The sequence below is a fragment of the Agelaius phoeniceus genome, chromosome 23 (assembly GCF_051311805.1).
Source record: "Agelaius phoeniceus isolate bAgePho1 chromosome 23, bAgePho1.hap1, whole genome shotgun sequence".
Lineage (NCBI taxonomy): Eukaryota > Metazoa > Chordata > Aves > Passeriformes > Icteridae > Agelaius > Agelaius phoeniceus.
Window position 1 is genome coordinate 5,786,537 of NC_135287.1, and position 19,294 is coordinate 5,805,830.

The window sequence follows — 19,294 nt, forward strand, 5'->3', positions numbered from 1 at the left end:
CTTCTTCTTCTTTTTAGGAAGGGCATTTGAAATTTTTTGATAGAAAAATTCACAGCTGCTCGTCCAAAGCTACCTGTTTCCACAGCTCCAATTATTCACAGTTAAGAAGGGCAGAACAGGGTCACAGGAACCCAAATTCTCACCCATCCTTTCTGAATCTACAGATCCAGTGCTCCTGGAGGAGGCAGTGAAAGGAAAAGGAAGTCAAACATTCACCTGCTCTTCCCAACCCTGCCATACCCCAAAGGGCGTCCCAGTGAGCCCAGCCTGGCCACCATCCTAAACCTGAATTTCATTATGTTTTTTAAGCTGAATTTAGCTCAGCAGGCTGCCCAGCTGTGCTTCAGGAGCGAGGGAGAATTTTTTATTTTAAAATATTCTTAGTTTCTCTCCTGGTTTTTTTCTCCCTTTTTTTTTTTGTTTTGTTTTTTTTTTTGTTTGTTTGGTTTTTTGGGTTTTTTCTTTTGTTTTTGTTTGGTTGGTTTTTTGTTTGTTTGGGTTTTTTGTGGTTTTTGTTTGGTTGGTTGGGGTTTTTTTTTTTTTTGGTGTTTTCTTTTTTGTTGCCCGATCCAGGAGCATTCCCAGGCTTGCCTGATTTCTGGAACCCTCAGTGCCAGGGAAGGATCAGGCCAGGCAGAGCTGGGGGCACAGGGATGAGCTCGAGCAGATGGCACGACAGAGCCTGGGTCAGCTGCTGAGCTCCTTGGTGTGGAACACAAAGCTTTGTGCAGGAGAGAGGGAGAAAAGCCAAGGCAGAAACAACTCCAGGGAGCCCAGCACAGGTGTGGGCCCTGCCCATGACCTTGGGAAAACACCCAGGGCTAAACTGAGCCCAGAAATGATCCCAGACAGGGACAATGACAGTGACACCTGCCCGGACCCTGACAAGTCCAAAGCTTCAGAGTTTCCCTTGAGCAGAAGTCCATCCCTTCCCCAGGAAGGATTCCTTTCTTCACCACACTGGAGCTGTTTATTGAGGCACAAAGAGCCCAGAAATGGGAATAAAAGGAGCTGAAACCTTCCTGGGAGGCAGCACATTTCCTGGTGCTCCCACAGAACACAGCCCTGGCTCAGCCAAGGGTTCCCAGGAGACAACAGGGGGATGCACTAATTAGAAAGATCGTTGAAAAACAAAAAAAATTGGGTTGGAAGGGATTTAAGGATCATCCCATGGGCTGCCCCAAGCATGTCCAGCCTGGACTTGAAGCCCCTCCAAACCACAGACTTGTGGACTCTGGACTTTAGACTCTGAATCATTCCTTTAACTCCTGAAGCTCCCAAATCCCTCCCTCCTGGGCTGGGGGAAGAAAGGAGGCACAGCTTCCCACTGAGAGCACCAACCCTGCAGGATCCAACCGTGGGAAAGCAAAAATAAATCACTAAAAATCCCTTTTTAGGTGTCCACTCCACAAGAAGCTGCAGCAAAACTCTTCATTAGTCATGGCAAACTTGAAAGGAGTAAAAGGAACTAACGAGTAACGCAACACCATAAAAAGATGACAACCTCAATAAGAGGAGAATCAAACTCCAGCTCGAAACCTCCACGTAAACAGAGCTACAGCACCAGGGAGGGCTCGAGCCAAGGTGATCCAGCCCAGAAATTCCATCTGCACAAATGCATTTGGGGCATTGCAGCCATCCAGAGCAGCTTGGAAATGGTGGGATCCCAGCCCTGGCATATGCACTAAACCATCATCTCCCTCATCTTGGCAATCCCTGCCAGGAATTGCCACTCCAGGAAGGAGCAGGTGAGGGCTAGTGGCTCCATCAAGCATATGTGACAGCTCTAAAAGCTGCATTTATGCAAGCAAATGGAGCAGAGCAGCTGCACTGCATTAACACCACTGCCTGCAAATGGGACTCGGGTATTTTTGTGACTGGAAATCTGCTCAAGGAGAAAAGTGCTCCGAGTTCTGCCTTCAGAGCAGCATTTCCAGCTCCTGGAGCATCATCCCATGCTCATCTGCCACATTCCAGCAGCACAGGCTTGTCCATGCTTTACAGGATGAGTGTCCCTCTGTGGAATTCACATTTTCTGAAAAATCCCTTCACCCAGGATTTTTCTCCTCGGAAGCTGAGAAGCCTCAGAGAAAAAGGAAAACAATTCTTATCTCATTTGCTTCTCCTGAGTTTTGCTCCTTTGGAGCAAATGTTTTTTGGAGATTTTTTACCCACAGGTGATTGTTTCATTGGATTCTGCTGTGAGTTGTTTTCACTCTTTGGCCAATTGGGGCCAAGCTATGTCAGGACTCTGGAAAGAGCCACAAGTTTTCATTATTATATTTTTTAGCCTTCTGTAAGTCTCCTTTCTGTATTCTTTAGTATAGCGTTCTTTAACATATTATAGTGCCATAAAATAATAAATTAGCCTTCTGAGGACGTGGAGTCAGATTCATCATTCCTTCCTCCCTGCCACAGGGATCTCTGCAAATATCCCCCACCAAAAAAACCCAGCCCAGAGAGGAGAACAACTCCAACCACTGTAATCCCCAGCAGGATGGACCCTGCAGACAAGTAAAACCACACAAACTCCACCCATGACCTCAGCTAAGGGCTATAAAGAAGGATTTGATCATTCAATTCAGTGTTGGCTCATCCAGCTCAGGATTTCTGACCTGTTGCTCAAAGTCCCCAGCAAGGAATCTCCACCTCCACCTCCCCAGGCTGATGGAAAATGAGTTTCTGGTTCTTGTGGCCCTCAGGACGAGGTTAAAGCTGCACGTTGCCAAAAACTGAATGAACAAAACAACTCTAACTTGTATTTTTTACCACCACACATTTCTTAAGCCACTTTCCTATTCCTGGAGGCCACCTGTGGATAGAAACTTGGGCAATCCTTTCAACTCTGCAGGATTTTCCTCTTGACATGATGATATTCCCAGAAACCAGAGAGCCATGGAGTAAATTCTTATATAATATGATAATTGACTTGGTCTCTGAAGGATAAGCATGTCAAGATCCTAAAAATCATTTTTTCCTTACCAATGCAATAAAGATGTGATTGAAAGTGTCGTGTTCTGGGTCTATGAGCAATATTCTCATAACTCATCATCTAAAACAAATTGTTCTTTCATTTGTACAAGTTAGAGGAGATTCCCAGTCAGACAAGCTGAAGGCAGGAGTTTAAACAGATTCTGCATGGCAGAAGGAATATTAATTTCCCTTCCCCCCTGTTATGAATGTTAAATCACAGCTTCTCACCTAGGGTTAATTAATCTTTCCAAAGGTGCTCCAGCCCACCAAACACACACCAGGAAGATCCTTCCCACCAGGAAAGCCCCAGCACAAATCTCAGAGCTCTGCTGCACGACCTGGCAGGGAAGGAATAATTGAATGTGCAGAACTGCACAGCGAGCCTCATCCTTTGGAGGGAAACCAGAAAAATTATCCCAGATCATGGGGTGGGTGTGGGAGAGGAGCTCCTTTGGTGCTGGGGATCACTGGGATGAGCTTCCAGCTCCTGACTGGGTTGGAGCAGGGCTGGGAGCACCCAAGGAGGTGTGGATGCCATGGTGTGTCCAGCTCACCTTGGTGTGTCCTGCCAGCTCCTGGCTGGGCTGCAGCAGGGCTGGGAGCACCCAAGGACACGTGGATGCCATGGTGTGTCCAGCTCACCTTGGTGTGTGCTGCAAGCTCCTGACTGGGCTGGAGCAGGGTTGGGAGGACCCAAGGACACGTGGATGTCCTGCTGTGTCCATCCCTCCTGCTCCAGCTCACCTTGGTGTGAACCTCCCTCCCCTGAGTGCTCCCAGCCCCCGCAGGCAGCAGGAGCAGCTTCCCCGGAGCACAAAAAGGCTCAGAAAGGGCTCCAGTGGAAGGATTACACGAGTCCTGTCACCAGCACGACTCGGGCGCGATTACCTGATTACAGAGCCATTTACATAACAGACACCATTAGCACAGAGAGCTTTTGGCTTCTCCTTCCCCACCTCTACTGCCATAAAACACCATTCACTCCCATAATTGAACCTCCAGCAACAAAGGACTCTAATGAACAGAGCAATTGCTGGGGGAGCTCAGACCCTAAATCCAGGCAGACAACAGCTCCTGGACCGAGTTCAAACACATCCCCTGCTTAAATTCTTGTCTAGGGCCACTTGAAAACCCTGAAGTATTAAAGCATTAAAGGTACTTGGGAGAGAACAAGGATGGTGTGCGGGCTGAGCAGGCTCCAAAGAGGAGGAGATGATGCTAATTATCCAGCTGGTAAAATGGAATCTCTGGGAGGAAGAAATGAACAGCCAAGCCAGTTCCTAGTGCAAGAGCAGCTCTGTTTCAGCAGGGGTAGGGCACCCGCCCAGGAGGAGCAGAATTACATCAGGGTGGTGACAGGCAATCAATGAACACTCAATTAACACTTACAATATTACTAACTTAAGCAAAACATGTTTTTGCAAATGGTAATCTCTCCCTTGTACTGATACAGCCCTAATTTAATTTTCTTCAGCGCGCCAGCATCAAGCATGGAAAAGAAAAAGAATGAGGAGCCACCCTCTGAATGGGAACATCCTTCAGCTCTGCAAAGAGGGGAGTCAGAGTGGGGATGGAGACAGGGCAAGGCTGGGATTCACACCTGGAATCACTTTCCATGAGGAAAAGAGGAGGCAGCACTGGATAAACCTGCCCATCCCCAATCCCTGCAGAAGCTGGGTTTGATTCCAGCTTCATTTTCTCGCCTCTGCTCCTTTCCCTCTCTGCAGCTTTAAGGTTGGTGAGGTAAGAGGTGAAAGTAACCTTCCAGAGCCCCGTGCCCTAATTAACATGCCAGCCACCCACTGAACGTAATGATGCCTCTTAATCTCTGTGCCTGGGTCTGCTGAGCTCCGCTGGGAGGTGGCCCAGGGGATTTGTGGCTGCAGCATCCTCCAGGTGTGTGCAGGGGGCTCGGGAGGTTGGTCAGTCTCATGGGACAGCAGGAGGAAAGCAGAACCCTTCATGCACCCTGAACACATCCAAACAGGCCCGTTCCAGCCCTAAAAGCATTGAGAAAAGGGTTGGTTTTTTTTAACTGGATAAGACCTACACATGGCTCAGCTGTCAGCAGCCCAATCCCTTCTACAGCACAGCCCTGCTGGATTTTACATCCCTGCTCTCCCCCACACCAGAAAAAAAACCCCTAAAAATTCACAACATAACTGAAAGATTTGAAGGGCAATAATGACCATTTTGAAAATCTTGTTTGAGTTGTGATTGACTCATGCTGAGCTTTTCCCACTCCAAACCTGCAGTTGACCTAAAAGAACGCTGGCAAGATGTATCATTTCAATTTAAAGAACAGCAAATGTACCAAGTCCTGGGTAATTTGCTCCTGTGCTTAAATATAAAGCTGTACAAAAATAAAACATGGCTTTTTCTTGTCTGGATTTATCCAGCTTGAGCACCCAGCCACAGAACCATGGCCTGTCTCCCAACCTTTGCCTAGCAGAGCTCTCTTCTCCTGCTTAAGTACTCCTGGACAATAATCAAATCACTCCCTTTGGTGAGAAGGAGAAGATTGGGCTTCAGTGTCTCTCTCTCCAGCCTGTTTTACAGCCCTCACATCATCCCCGTGGCTCTCCCCTTATCTCCCTCCAGTTTGCCAACATCATTTTTAAGGTATAGATACCAGGGCTGCACACAATGCTCTTCCTGCTTGTATTCATTATTTCTCTGCTTAGACAGCCTGAGATAGCATTAGCACTCCTGAGGATTCACAGCACAGCACAAGACCAGCCAGTTATTGATAAGATAATGAAATTAAGCTCCTGCTTCTCACCTTGATGTGGCAGCTCCCGGGGGTTCCTCTCTCCAAGTGTGGGTTTTACTCCCCTCTCTCGTTAGCGTGGATTAGTAAATTATCACAGGGGCTACCTGAGCACTCAGCCTCTCCCTCTGTAACCCAGGGAACTGGCTAAACCCCACGCCCATCCGTGTGGGAACATGGAAACTCAGCTCAGAGGTGCTGCAGACACCCCAAAGTCCAATGGTGGCTACCAGAGCTCCAGGCTGGAGGAGAGGTAATAGGCAACAGCCCTGTTGCCTGTGTGCTACTGCATCCTGAGAGCCACACGAGCTCCAGCACCCCAATCCCAGCACTGCCAGGACACCCCAGCACTGCCAGGACCAACCCTACCACCCCAGGACCATGGCATTCCCACCAGAGCATCTCCCACACGCAGCACAGCTCATGCCAGACCCCCTTCCCAACCCAAACCAGCATCCTGTGTTGTGTGCTACTGCATCCTGAGAGCCACACGAGCTCCAGCACCCCAATCCCAGCACTGCCAGGACATCCCTGCTCCTGCCAGGACATCCCAGCACTGCCAGGACCAACCCTACCACACCAGGACCAACCCCACCACTCCAGGACCATGGTGTTCCCACCAGGGCACTCCCCATGACACAGCACAGCTCATGCCAGACCCCCTTCCCAACCCAAACCAGCGTCCTGTGTTGTGTGCTACTGCATCCTGAGAGCCACACAAGCTCCAGCACCCCAATCCCAGCACTGCCAGGACATCCCTGCTCCTGCCAGGACCAACCCTACCACCCCAGGACCATGGCATTCCCACCAGAGCATCTCCCACACACAGCACAGCTCATGCCAGACCCTCTTCCCGAGCCATGCTGTAACCCAAACCAGCACACATGTGTTGTGTGCTACTGCATCCTGAGAGCCACACAAGCTCCAGCACCCCAATCCCAGCACTGCCAGGACATTCCTGCTCCTGCCAGGACACCCCAGCACTGCCAGGACCAACCCCACCACCCCAGGACCATGGCATTCCCACCAGGGCATCTCCCACACGCAGCACAGCTCATGCCAGACCCCCTTCCCAACCCAAACCAGCATCCTGTGTTGTGTGCTACTGCACCCTGAGAGCCACATGAGCTCCAGCACCCCAATCCCAGCACTGCCAGGACCAACCCTACCACCCCAGGACCATGGCATTCCCACCAGGGCATCTCCCACACGCAGCACAGCTCATGCCAGACCCCCTTCCCAAGCCATGCTCCCCCTTCCCTGACCCCAACAGGATTTTGGGAGCTGGCACAGCCCCTGGTCCCGCTCCCCCAGCCCCAAGGAGCCCTTTGGGCAGCGCTGCCAGCACGTTGCAGGCTCACAGACGCCAGCTGGAAACTGTAAACTCCTCCAGGAGCCTCACCCAGGGGTTTGCTCCCTCTTCCCTACCCCCAGCCCCAGCAGTTGGGAGTTCATATGGCTGGATTTTCTCACCCACAGTCAGGGGAAGGGAAAAAAAAAAATTGTCATAGAAAATGTGCGAGCACTGACATCTTAAGACAAAAAAAGATGCAGATTTCTCAACTGTTCACAGCACATTATGGAAATACATTCTCAGGGACTATTAAATATGGGATTATTGACTAGATGAGCAGCAGCTCAATGGACTGGCTTGCAAATATGTCTTTAGACAATTCTTAAAATGCAGATTAATTATCTAACAGACAAGAATAGTTTTTTTCCTCCAGACTTTCTAATGATCTGTTGCATAAACAAGCATCCTGACAGTTTTGTTTGCACTTGTGGTGGCTGAGATGTTCTTCAAGAACTAAATGGTGGCTGAGACTTAAATCTTATTTAACACCCAGCAGGAACACAACAAAAGGCACGTCAGTCCAAATCCCTGAGAGCCCCATCTCCAGGGAGACCCTCGGGAGGTCCAGCTGCCAAGAGACCCCGATTCCCAAACACCACAATCCTGGTATTCCACAGAGCATTCCGTTCTGTCCCTGTCATTAAAACAGCAGCATGAGCGCCCATCATTTAACCCCCCAACCCCTTTGGAAATGAGCAAGGAACGTTGGACTAAAGAGAGATTTTCACTGTTATGAAGATTCAGGAAAATATCTCTGCTGGAATTCCATTTGAAAGAACAAGGTTGAAGTTGAGGGAACCATTGCACTGAGCTCTGCCCTCACCTGCAGATTCCTTCCAACCTGTTAAGCCAGAATTTAAAATTCCTTTCTTGATTTTCAGTTTGTCACGGGTGCAATACAGAGCCCAGTGGTCGTTTCCTCACTGAAGGTAATTAACTTGTTATTTGTCAGCTGTGCCTCCCTTTGTGACGGGTTCAAATGCTGCTGGGTATCAAACCCACTGCAAAGCAAGTGTGAAACATTATTATTCCAGCTTCACACCCACTTTCCCTCGGTGTGAGCAATAATGCAACGTGTGAGACAGTGATGAATGGGGCCTGGAGAGGAGCAGATGCTCGGGGAGCACCAGCACAGGCTCTGCCCCAAACGTTTCTGGGGCTAAAAATGAGATGCGATGGCCAGAGCTGCACACACAGCCCTGAACAGCGCTCAGGAGGTGGAGCAGGAAACGGGAAATAGGCAGAGAGCAAACAAGAAACCAGCAAAGGCAAACAACCAGCGTGGGTAGATGTCACTGTCACATTTCCTGAAAAAATCCCTGCACCAGGATTTCTTCTCCTGGGAAGCTGAGAAGCCTCAGAAAAGCATGAAAACAATAATTATCTGATTTGCTTCTCCTGTGTTTGGCTGCTTTGGAATGGGTTTGGAGATTGTTTACCAGCTGGTCGATGTTTGATTGGTTTCATGTAAATTGTTTTACTTAATGACCAATCACCATCAGCTGTGGCAGACTCTGAGGAGTCAGTCATAACTTTTTCATTATCATTCTTGTTAAACCTTCGGTCTGTATCCTTTCTCTATTCTTTAGTTTCAATATAGAATTCTTTTCTATAATATAATCTATATAATAATAAATTAACCTTCTAAGAATGGAGTCAGATTCACTCATCTCTCACCTCACCCTACAAACACCACAGGTAGAAGTTTGGATTCTTTGCTTAACCTCTTTTTTGGGGTGGAAAAAAGCAGTTTTGGCACACCTAAGAGCGTACAGATCAGCAGTGGTTGCTGTGAACTGAGTTTGCAGCCCCTGGCTCAGCCACTTCCCCCAAACCAAGCCAGGTTCAGAGCAATTCTCTCAGCCACAGCAGCAATTTGCTGCTCCATCACAGCCTGGAAAGGACAAGCTGCCCTGTGTGGGTCCCACCACAGCCTCCAGCAGCAGAGACAAGGAGCCCTGCAGTCCCTGTGCCTCTGAGCAGGGACAGAGAGCATCAAACAAACACACAGCATCAAAGCACCACGGAAAAAACATCAAAAACCATCAGCTCCTGCCACCTGAAACCCTGTGGTTCGAGCAGCAGGTTTGCACAAAGGTCGAAGCTGAACAAGGGGTTTTGAGGATTCCATCGCCTCCTGAGGGGGCACAGATGATCTCTGTGGTCAGGCTCAGCCGTGGGGACAGGGGCAGAGGCACGGGAAGCTGATTTTCTGCTGGAGCAGCTGAGGTGTGAGCACTCAGCTCAGCTCCTGACCCGAAGCTGCTCCAGCAAGGAGCCAGGGGTGCTCCAGGTGTCACAGAGCTCGGGGAGAGCTGCTCCCCGCGGCTCCTTCTCCTCCTCCCCGACAAACACATCCTAACAGCCCCCAAAAAGGTGAAAAACGCTGCTTTTTAAAAATAGCAAAGTCTTTAAGGAGCCGAGCACATGCCTGAGTGGGTGGGAAATTAGTGTTTTATTGTGGCTCTCTGCTCACAGGGGCTGAGACCTCAGATGACTTTGTTTGTGCCCTGCACGGGTTTTTGCAGACTCATTATAAACCCTGGCAAAGAGGGGTTTGTAAGGTCACAGGAGAATTTCCATTAACTGGAGCCTGGCTGGGGATTGCCAGCATGATCTATGTCTCCCATTTATGCATATGCAGGGAGGCCAAGAGGAAGCTCCTTTGCTTTATTTCCACATCATTGTGCTGATGCTGAGCTTACCAAATAAACAAACTGAAAAGCCAGTGGGGAAGCAGGGGGAGGAGGGAAAAAAATAATAATAATAATAATACAAAGTGCTGTGCCTGGCTGTCTCCCTCGTGAAGGATGCAAATGAATTCTGCAGACTTTGAAGCCAGAGATGAAAATCCCCCAGTGCTGGATGGCTCAGCAGGTGAGGCACTGGGCGGGTTTTTGGTTACAGAGCTGCTCACGTGTGATGGGGACAAGGAATGAATGTGGGTTTGGGGGTGAGAGCTGACTCAGGGAGGTGCAATCCAGCAGCAGCAGAACCCTCTGGGCTCCCCAATCCCCCTCCCAGCACCGAGGCACCAAGGACCTCTCAGAAACTGAATTTCAAACACAGAACATCCCCAAGGAACTGGGATAGAGGCGCCATGGACCTGGGGGAAAGCACCTCTGGAGAAGGACAGCTGATCTGAGCTCCTCCATCCCTGAGCCATCACCTGCCCCCCGGGAAACGCAGGGATGGCCCCACCAGGAGCTCAGGGCTCAGCAGAGCTCCCCTGATGGATTCCACAGCAGCAAACCCAGCACAGCCCAGACACTGACAGCCCCTGCTCCAGCACAGCAAATCCCCGAGCTGGGGGCTTTGGGAAGAGCAGGGGTCACTGCAGAGCCCTCTCTGAGGCACACGGGGATGGGCAGAGCCCCTTGTGCCCAGCAGAGCAGCTCCCGGGGCTCCCCCACACAGCCCCGGACCTGCTCAGCTGCACACAAACCACAGCAGCTCCTCGTGCCCCTGCACGTTCTCCTGCTGGAGTCCCACAGAATCACCCAGGATGTGTTATCAGGGAAGGAGTCACTCAGGTTTTCCCTTTTTTGCTCAAATCTGAGTTACACCAACTGCTGCTGCAGCGGCCGAACCGCCGCATGCTCCAGCCCAGCAGCTTTGCCTCTGAATTCTTGCAAAAGCAACCCCTTCCTGTTAGCATGTTCACTCTCCCTAACCCAGCTCTGATCCATTTCCACCTCCAAATCATTAAAGATAATAAATAAGCCCAGCCTCAGTGTGAGGAACCCTCACATAATCACATATCTATGCTCCCATCAGCACTCGGCCATTACACTTCTATTTTCTGCAGCTTAACTAAGAAAGCCAGCACTGAACTCTGCCCCTTATCCCACAGCTATTTATTGCCCACATTCTGCTATTTATTTCCTAAAATAGTCTCTTTTGGGTGGATTTAATGAAATATCCAAATAAATTAGGCCCTTTGGAAGATGTTGAACTCTTATTTCCTCAGCTTTAGGAAGAAAGTCTGGGCAGCCATCCTCTGCATGTAAACGGTGGTGATTTGACCCCCAGGGATAGACCAGCCACGTTTTTGAGGGATAATTAGGCCCTCCCAGCAGGCACAGAAGAAAAAATTCAATTACCTGATATCCCAGCTCTTCCTCAGGTTTGGTTTCTGTACAGGCAAAATTTCCTGATGCATCCATCAGCTCCCTCTGCCTTGAAATGGCCAGGGAGGAGGAGGAGAAAGAAAAAAAGAGGTGTCCTCCCCTTTATATTTACACCTGCTGCTATTTTACACCTGATTTATCCCAGATCTACTGATTTGGAACACCTTGGGTCCATTTCTCCCTCTCTGAACAATCCAATCACTGCTAGTTGCCCTCAGCTGGGCACTGCCCAGCAGCCACTCCCTGTGACCAGCATGGAAACGACCCTGGTTTCTCCTCTGCAAGGTGTCCCTGTCTATGGAACGAGGTGAGAGTGAAGTTCCCTTCCAAGCCAAACCATTCTGGGCTTCTCCACTCTGCTCCTCGCTGCTTTTCCCTCCTCCTTCATCGCAATCCAGTCCCACATCCATTAGCAAACCAAATCTCCCAGAGGCACCAGGACAAAGACCAAAATCCCACAATCTGCCCCTGAGGGCTCCATGCTGCAAATGAAGTTATGATGGGAACCCTTAACACTGCTCCATGGCCTCCTCACAGGTTTTACACCTTCTCTTACCTCCCCAAGCCCCCCGTTTTTCCTGTCAGCGTTAGTGGCTGCCCTGAGGTGACAAAGTGGAGTTTGCACAGCACAGGCACAGCTCCAGCAATCCCAAAATCTCCTTCCTGGACAAATTTTTCCTGGTGGAGCTGCTGATACCCCAGAGATTCCTCCCTCCAAGCTGTTCTCATCCTGCTCAGCACAATTTCAGCGTTCCTCCTGTTCACACAGAGCAAGAGGTGCCTTGTTTTAACAGATTCCTCACCTTTTACGTGCTGCCTTAGAAACCTCTTGCCCCAGAACAAAAAGCATTTCTGAGGAGGCTTGCAGAACTTCTGTCTCGCCTTCTGCCTGCCTAGAAGCATGAAAAATAAATAAAATCTGACCCCAACAAGTGCTGCCCACAAAGATCTCTCCCCAAAGTCAGTGAAAATCAATATCCACACCTCAGGAACATCAGCAAGCCTTTAAAAAGGGCAAGACATCGACTGTCTGCACATGCTGAGTGCTGAGCAGAACCAGGATAAAGCTTAAACTGCCTTCAAAAAAATGAAGTTTCTTGGAGGAGGGCATTCTCCTCTGCCTGTCTGACCCTAGGGATGTGTCAGCTCCTTCATCTCTCGTGCCAGCCCTTCCTCCTCCTCTCCCCTGCTCTTCCTCCTTCCCCTGCTGCCCCCAAAGCCTTTCCCTTGCACCCGCCCAGCCTCTCCTCCAGCCAAGCCTTTCCTCTGGCCCCGTTCCACATGGAAAACCGGCAGGTTCCTGCAGGAGGAGCAGGAATCTGACCCCACGTGGAACACAGAGCTCCCACGCCACAGCCAGGTGCTTTCCCACCAGGATTTCCCCTGCCACCAGCCAGGATTGAGCTGAGCACCCTCCCAGCTCCTGGGTGAGTTTGAAATGCGCTCTCTGCTTTTCCTGCAAGCAGAGACATCGCTGTGAGCACACACAGATGAGATTTCCTGGCTCGCTGGAGCTTCCAGGGTACTTTGCAGGCAGCCCTGCCCCTGAGGAGCCCTCAGAGGCCCCGGTCCCTCAAATGCTGCCCCCCTCACCCCCGGACTGCTGAGTGCTCCCTGGCACCGAGGCACCCAGAGCTCTGCCAGCCCTTGGCTGATTCTCCTTGCACAGCTTGCAAAAGAAACCTCCAGCAAGAAACTTGCAGCTGCATCTCTGTGCCTCTGGAAGCTGCAGGCAGCTGCTCCGATTCAGCCACTGAGAACCAATCTTGTCAAGGAGACATTCGTGCCTTTAGCCCAAGATTTTGGGGATAAAACCCTTCATTTTGGCGTTCACCTTCCCCAGGCAGCCTCTTCCCACCACACAGGAGCCAGATCAAGAGGGTCTAAGGGAAATTAAAAGGGTCTAAAGGAATTTTTTTTAAATGAACATTCTCCTTCCCTGTGCTGCCACTCTCTGCTCAGCACAGCCTGTCAGCAGCTCCCTCTTCCCCCAGATTCCAGCTGTCTCATCCCAGGGTATTAATCCCTGCCAGGTGCAGGGGAAGGCACCACCTGCGAACCACAGAGAGCCACAGAGCAACTTTCCCAACTTCTGTCTCTGCTCTTGAGGCCCAGCCCTGAAATGGAACCCGAGAGGGGCAGGTTCTGCCTCTCACCATCGATTCCTGCCCGCAGACGGTTCCCTTCAAACCCCGAGCATCAGACACATCAATACCGGAGCCGGCTCGCATCGAGACACTTCAAACACGCCTTGGCGCGGTGGGAGCCTCACTGCGGATCGCTTCTCCCCCTCTGGGATGCGAGACTCGAGCAAAGCACGGCAGGGAAGCCCCAGCACGGCCGCATCCCCCTCCTACCTGCGAGCACACAGGGCTGAGCAGCCGGCAGAGGCTCTGTCACGCTCCTGGGGGATGCTCCGATGCCGTAGATTCCCGACTCGCTGCCCAGGGAGGCGGGCAGGGCTCTGCCCCCGGCTGCCTGCAGCGCTCACATCCAGCCGGGATGTGGCTGCCGGAGGAAAAGCTGAGACAAAGGGGGGCCGGCTCCTGCTGGGGGGATCTGCCGAGGGGTGGGCGCTGCTGGAGCCCCGTCAGAGCGGCCGGGATGCGGTGGCAGAGCGAGCGGAGCTGTCCCTCAGCATCCCTCGCTAACGCTGCTCCCCGGGGAGGCGGGCACGGCGCTGGATGCTCCGGGAGGCTGACACCTCCCCACGAAGGACACGCGTGTGGCGACAAAGCCACCCCCACGGGGGTCCGGTTAGCTCCCCCAGGGCCACAACCCCGCGGGCTCGATCCTAGCCAGAGAGAGAATCCGGCCCGGCGGATGGCGAGAGCCCAGCGGCACTTGCAGCATCCCGCAGCTACGCAGAGCCCCGGCCCGAGCCGCAGCTAAGCCGGAGTTTGGGCATCAATCAGCCGGAATAAAGTTGGGCCTAGGGAGAGGTTTCTGCGCGGAGTTTTCCCCGCACACTGCCCGGGCTCGGCGCTGCCGGTTCACCGGAGGAGTCTGCGAGCATCAGCCCCGCACGGCTGCGCACACGGCGAGCACCTCCGCGATCCCAGCGCGAATCGTTCCCCAGCACAACTCCGCACAAACGCCTTCCAGAACAGCGACCCTTCCCTCCCCCATCCAGAGCCTGAGCGAATACGAGTTAAAGAGCGTTTTCCTCGCCTCCTCCGAGCGCGGCACCAGGCGAGCCCCGGGCAGCATCCCTGCCTCCCTCCCTCCCGCCGCACGCTCCCGCACCCGGGAGCCGCTCCCAGGTGATCCGCACGAGTTGGAGCCACACCGAGCGTCCCCTCCCCGCGCTCTTTGAACTTCAGCTCTGCTGAGAGCCCGAGCGTGGCATTTTTCAACTCTTGGTGCGCTAAAACACCGCAAAGGGCTGCTCCCAAAGTCCTTCAGCGAGTGCGGGAAGCGGTCGGGGGGCACCGGCTGTGGCCGGGGGGGGATGGATGTGCCCGGTGAGGGATGGATGTGCCCGGGGAGCGCTGGATGTGCCCGGGGAGGGCTGGATGTGCCCGAGGAGGGGGGGACCGAGTGCCAGCCAGGGGCACCGCCGGCAGCCAGCGAGCGGCGGCGGCTGCGGCTCCGAGCGCTCCCGGCCCCGCGGCTCCGCAGCGGCCGTGCCGAGCCTCCCTCGGGGGTCCCGGGGGAGCCGTGCCCGCCCCCCGGCCCCGCCGCCGTCCCCCCCGCGCCCCGCATCCCCCCGGCGCTGCCCGCGGCTCGTACCTGGGCTGGGCTCTGCCCGCGGCCGCTCCGGCCCCGCTCGGCAGCGGCGGCCGCGGGTCCCCGGCGGCGGCACCGGGAACTGCAGGGGGCGGGCGGGGGGCGCTGCCCGGGCACCGGCACCGCCGGGCCCCCGGCACCGCACGGAGAGAGCGGGGACAGGGATGGACCAGGGGGAGATGGAAGGAGAGGAGAGGAGAGGAGAGGAGAGGAGAGGAGAGGAGAGGAGAGGAGAGGAGAGGAGAGGAGAGGAGAGGAGAGGAATCTGGGATGGATGGAGGGATGAGAGGAGAACAGGGGACAGGGATGAATGCGGGGATGAGAGGAGAGCGAGAGACAGGGATGGATCAGGAGATCAGGGGGACCAGGATGGATGGAGGGATGAGAGGAGAGCAGGGCGAGATGAAGGGATGCAGGGAGAGTAGGCAAGTGGGATGGATCAGGGGATGCAGGGAACGAAGGATGGAAAGAGGACCAGGCAGGATGGGAGGATGCAGGGAGAGCAAGGGACCAGGGGTGAACAGGAGTGGGCAGGATGGAGAGAGGCAGCAAGAACAGGACCCTGAGGATGGAAGGAGGACCAGGCAGGATGCAGAGAGGATGAGGCACAGAGCTGTGCTAGGGGAGGTTTGGGATGGATCTCAGGGAAAGGGGTGGATCTCAGCACCCAGAGGGTGCTGGCACTGCCCAGGCTCCCCAGGGAATGGGCACGGCCCCGAGGCTGCCAGAGCTCCAGGAGGGGCTGGACAGAGCTCCAGGGATGCCCAGGGTGGGATTTGGGGGTGTCTGAGCAGGGCCAGGAGCTGCACTGGCTGATCCTGGGGGTCCCTCCCAGCTCAGCCTGTTCTGTGGTTTGGTGATTCTAAGGATGGAGGGAGCACAAGAGTCTGGGATGCAGGGCAAGGACCAGTGTGGCACTGGAACTATTGCTGCCAACAGTGACCAGCTTTAAGCCCAGACTAAACACCTCTGACTGGGACAGCTGGGTTTGGGAAAGCTCTGCTTGCTCCCCACACATCCCAAACCCTCAACTGCTTTGGGACTCCCTGCCAGCACCCCCAGTTTCCCTCCATCTCCTCTGTTTCTCTGAGAAGGACACAAGTGAGATAATTTTGCTCCCAGCTGCTGAAATCTCCATATTAAAACTGAATCTCCTCCTGGTGCCCTGAGCAGCAGCCCAGGCTGGGAGAAGGCAGCCCTGGGCAGCAGGAGGGGGACAGAGCCATCCCTGGTGTGAGGCTGGAAATTCCAGGCAGGATCCTGATCCCTGGGGTGCTCCAGCCTTGCCTGCAGTGCTGCAGCCCCGTCCTCCTGGTTCTGTTTGTTTGTGATGGCGAGGAAAGCAAAGCTTCTAAACCATCACTTAATTGGACTCTTGCATTAAGAGCAATGAACTATTATTTGACAGAAATTCATCTTCCCCTCCTGCTGAGGAGAAATAAGCTGGAGGAAAAGAATCAGCTTCAGAGGAGAAAAATAAAACGCCTCTGCCTCAGAGACAAATTACTCATGAGATGCACAGGTAACAGGCATGGGGTGTTTGAGCTCATCCTTTTACACATCATTTCCCTCAGGACAACAGCTACAAGTCAGTGGCTTTGTGGCAGATCCTTTTGTCCCCATGTCCCTGCCCAGCAGGCCATTCCCAGCATTTATTATTCCTGGAATTGATGAGCATTTTCCTCATCTGAGCTGCTAATTAACAACCGTGGCCCTGCAGGTCCAGGCTCAGCCCTGCCTGGGTGAGGTTTGGCTGGCAGAGCTGGGATACCCAGAGCAGCCTCAGTGCCAGCTCCAGGAGTGGGAGCTGGGCAGATCCCACCTCTCCCCTCAGCTCCGAGCACACCTGGGTGTCACAGGCATCTTTTATGGAAAATCCTTTCCTTAGGATTGTTCCTCCTGAGAAGCTGAGAGGCCTCAGGAATAAAATGTAACCAATGGTTATCTGCTGCTGTGGAATGCAACAGGTGCATCTGGGATTGGGCTCATGTGGTTGTTTCTGATTAATGGCCAATCACAGCCCAGCTGGCTCGGACTCTCTGTCTGAGCCACAAGCCTTTGTTATCATTCTTCGCTATTCTATTCTTAGCCAGCCTTCTGATGAAATCCTTTCTTCTATTCTTTTAGTATAGTTTTAATATAATATATATAATAAAATAATAAATCAGCCTTCTGAAACATGGAGTCAGATCCTCCCTCATCCTCAGACCCCTGTGCACACGGTCACACCTGGGCCAGGCAGGGCTCCCCCATCCACCTTGATCCAGGTGGGTTCTGCACCTTCCCCATGGCTCCTGCCTTGTGCCAGCACCTCACTCTCTTGTAGAGATTTTTTGTGTGGTTCAGATCCATCTCTGCCATGCCCTGAGTCCTTCATGCAATTACCGGACCTGGAAACCCAGAATTTCTCCAGAATTTCCATGGCACGGCCTAAATCGAAGCAGAATCCCAAGTTAAAGCACCTTGGCAGCCAACAGGGTGAGCTGAAAGCCGGAATCCAGAGGAGACAGCTCCAGAAACTGCCTGCAGAGAAACCTGATTTGGTTTGGGGGGGAAAAATCCAGGATTCCAAGCAGAGGAGAGAGGTTTCCACGGTGCCTTCTGCTGGGAAGTGTTACGTGGGGAGAGGAGGGGGAGGGAAGGCACCCAGCGAGGTTTAAAATAGAGTTTGGTCATTTTATGAATGAGGTGATGTGACACAGTTCCCTGCCAAAGCTGGAGGGTTTGGTGACCTAGAAATTGCTGTTTGGGGAAGGAGCTGTTGTTGGTGTGAGGCTGCAAATCCCAAGTGTTACGGAGGGGGAGGGATCCCACTCGCACCCAGGGCGCTCACAGGCAGGGAGGAGCTGCTGAGGCTTCCAAAAACCCTCAGGGGTGCTCAGGGCAGGGCTCGGGGTGCTCCTGCCCGGGGAATCCCTGCCAGGATGGGCCCTGAGGTCACCCGGGCACAGGGAAGGGCAGCAGGGCTGGCAAATGGAGTTGATTGTCCCAGAGAGCAGCACAAAGGCCTGGAGCCAGAGCAGCTCAGCTCGGGGCAGACACAGACCTGTTCTGGGGTCTCAGGACACACACAAACACTTCTGGGGGTCTCCATCCAGACCCAAACCTGTTTTGGGGTCACAATCCAGACTCAAACAGGATTTGGGCTCACAATCCAGACCCAAACGCACTTTGGGGTCTCAATCCAGCCCCAGGGCCTCAATCCACACCCCAAACACTTTTTGGTGTCTCAACCCAAACCCAAACACTTTATGGGATTTCCATCCAGACCCAAACACTTTTTGGGTTCACAATCCAGACCCAAATACAGTCCAGGGTCTCCATCCAGACCCAAACACATTTTGGGGTCTCAGTCCACACCCAAACACTTTATGGGGTCTCCATCCAGTCACAAACACCTTTTGAGGCCTCAATCCAGATCCAAACACTTTATGGGGTCTCAACCAAGACCCAAACCCTCTTTGGGGTCTCAGTCCAAACCCAGGGCCTCAATCCAGCCCCAAACACATTTTGAGGTCTGAACCCAGCCCCAAACACTTTTTGGTGCCTCCATCCAGCCCCAAACCCTTCCCCAGCAGCAGCTTTTCCAGGAGGGTGTGGGAAATCCTGTGGTGCTGCACATGGATGAATCTGCCCCAATATTCCCCAAATTTCAGGCTGGTTTGTTTTTTTTTTAGGAATAATCCCACACCTCCAGCTCCAGACACCTGGAACAAAGAGCCCCCAGCAGTGCCCACTGCTTCCCTCATAGCAGGTTATTTATCCAGGCAATTAAATTCCCTTTTCCCTGTCAGCTGCAGGGAGAGGGGCTCTGATCTCAGACTGACGTGGAGGTGAGCAGTGAATCATTGAAAAAACCTGCTACATTTATCTTCATAGGTGGCTGTATTTCAGCAGAACAGTAAATAACAGCCCCTCTGCAAAAAAAAAAAAAAAAAAAGTCAAATTCAAGCAGAGCTGAGAGATTTCAGGGGATAAAAGGCACTGAAAGTCAAGATTTGACTGAGACACAAAGAATAAATCTATTATGAGTGGGATTTTTTTTCACCCAGGTTCATAACAAGTTTTTATTGGTAATAGAAGGCATCCAAATGAGATAATTTTATAGATAAGAGCTGCTCTGAAGGAAGCAGTGAGAGGAGCAAGTAGCCTGTGGTAGTTATATAAAAAAGCCCAGCTAATTATAAATATATATTTAGATAGCTCCAAGAAGTTGGTAGGATGAGTTAGATAAATAAGGAACATTCTGTGGAACAGTTTGTTTGCCTTGTCTTCCATGCAAAAAGGAAAATGTGGGTGAATCTCAAGGAGCTGGAGAGCCAGGAGTGGCATCTGCCA

The 19,294-nt window shown here is 52.5% G+C and overlaps 2 protein-coding genes across 5 annotated transcripts in view; both read right to left on the reverse strand.

Annotated features, from left to right (window-relative positions):
* The window catches only part of GRIK4 (glutamate ionotropic receptor kainate type subunit 4), a 216,189-nt gene extending 201,088 nt beyond the window's left edge, over positions 1–15,101 (reverse strand). For all 4 annotated transcript variants that reach the window (XR_013185015.1, XM_054647485.2, XM_077189837.1 and 1 more), the window contains exon 1: positions 14,960–15,101. The gene's annotated coding sequence lies outside the window, so the exon portion shown is untranslated. The remainder of the gene's footprint in view (positions 1–14,959) is intronic.
* LOC129129568 (TLC domain-containing protein 5-like) overlaps positions 1–19,294 on the reverse strand; it is a 180,645-nt gene that overhangs the window by 54,021 nt on the left and 107,330 nt on the right. The gene's annotated exons all lie outside the window — the stretch shown is intronic.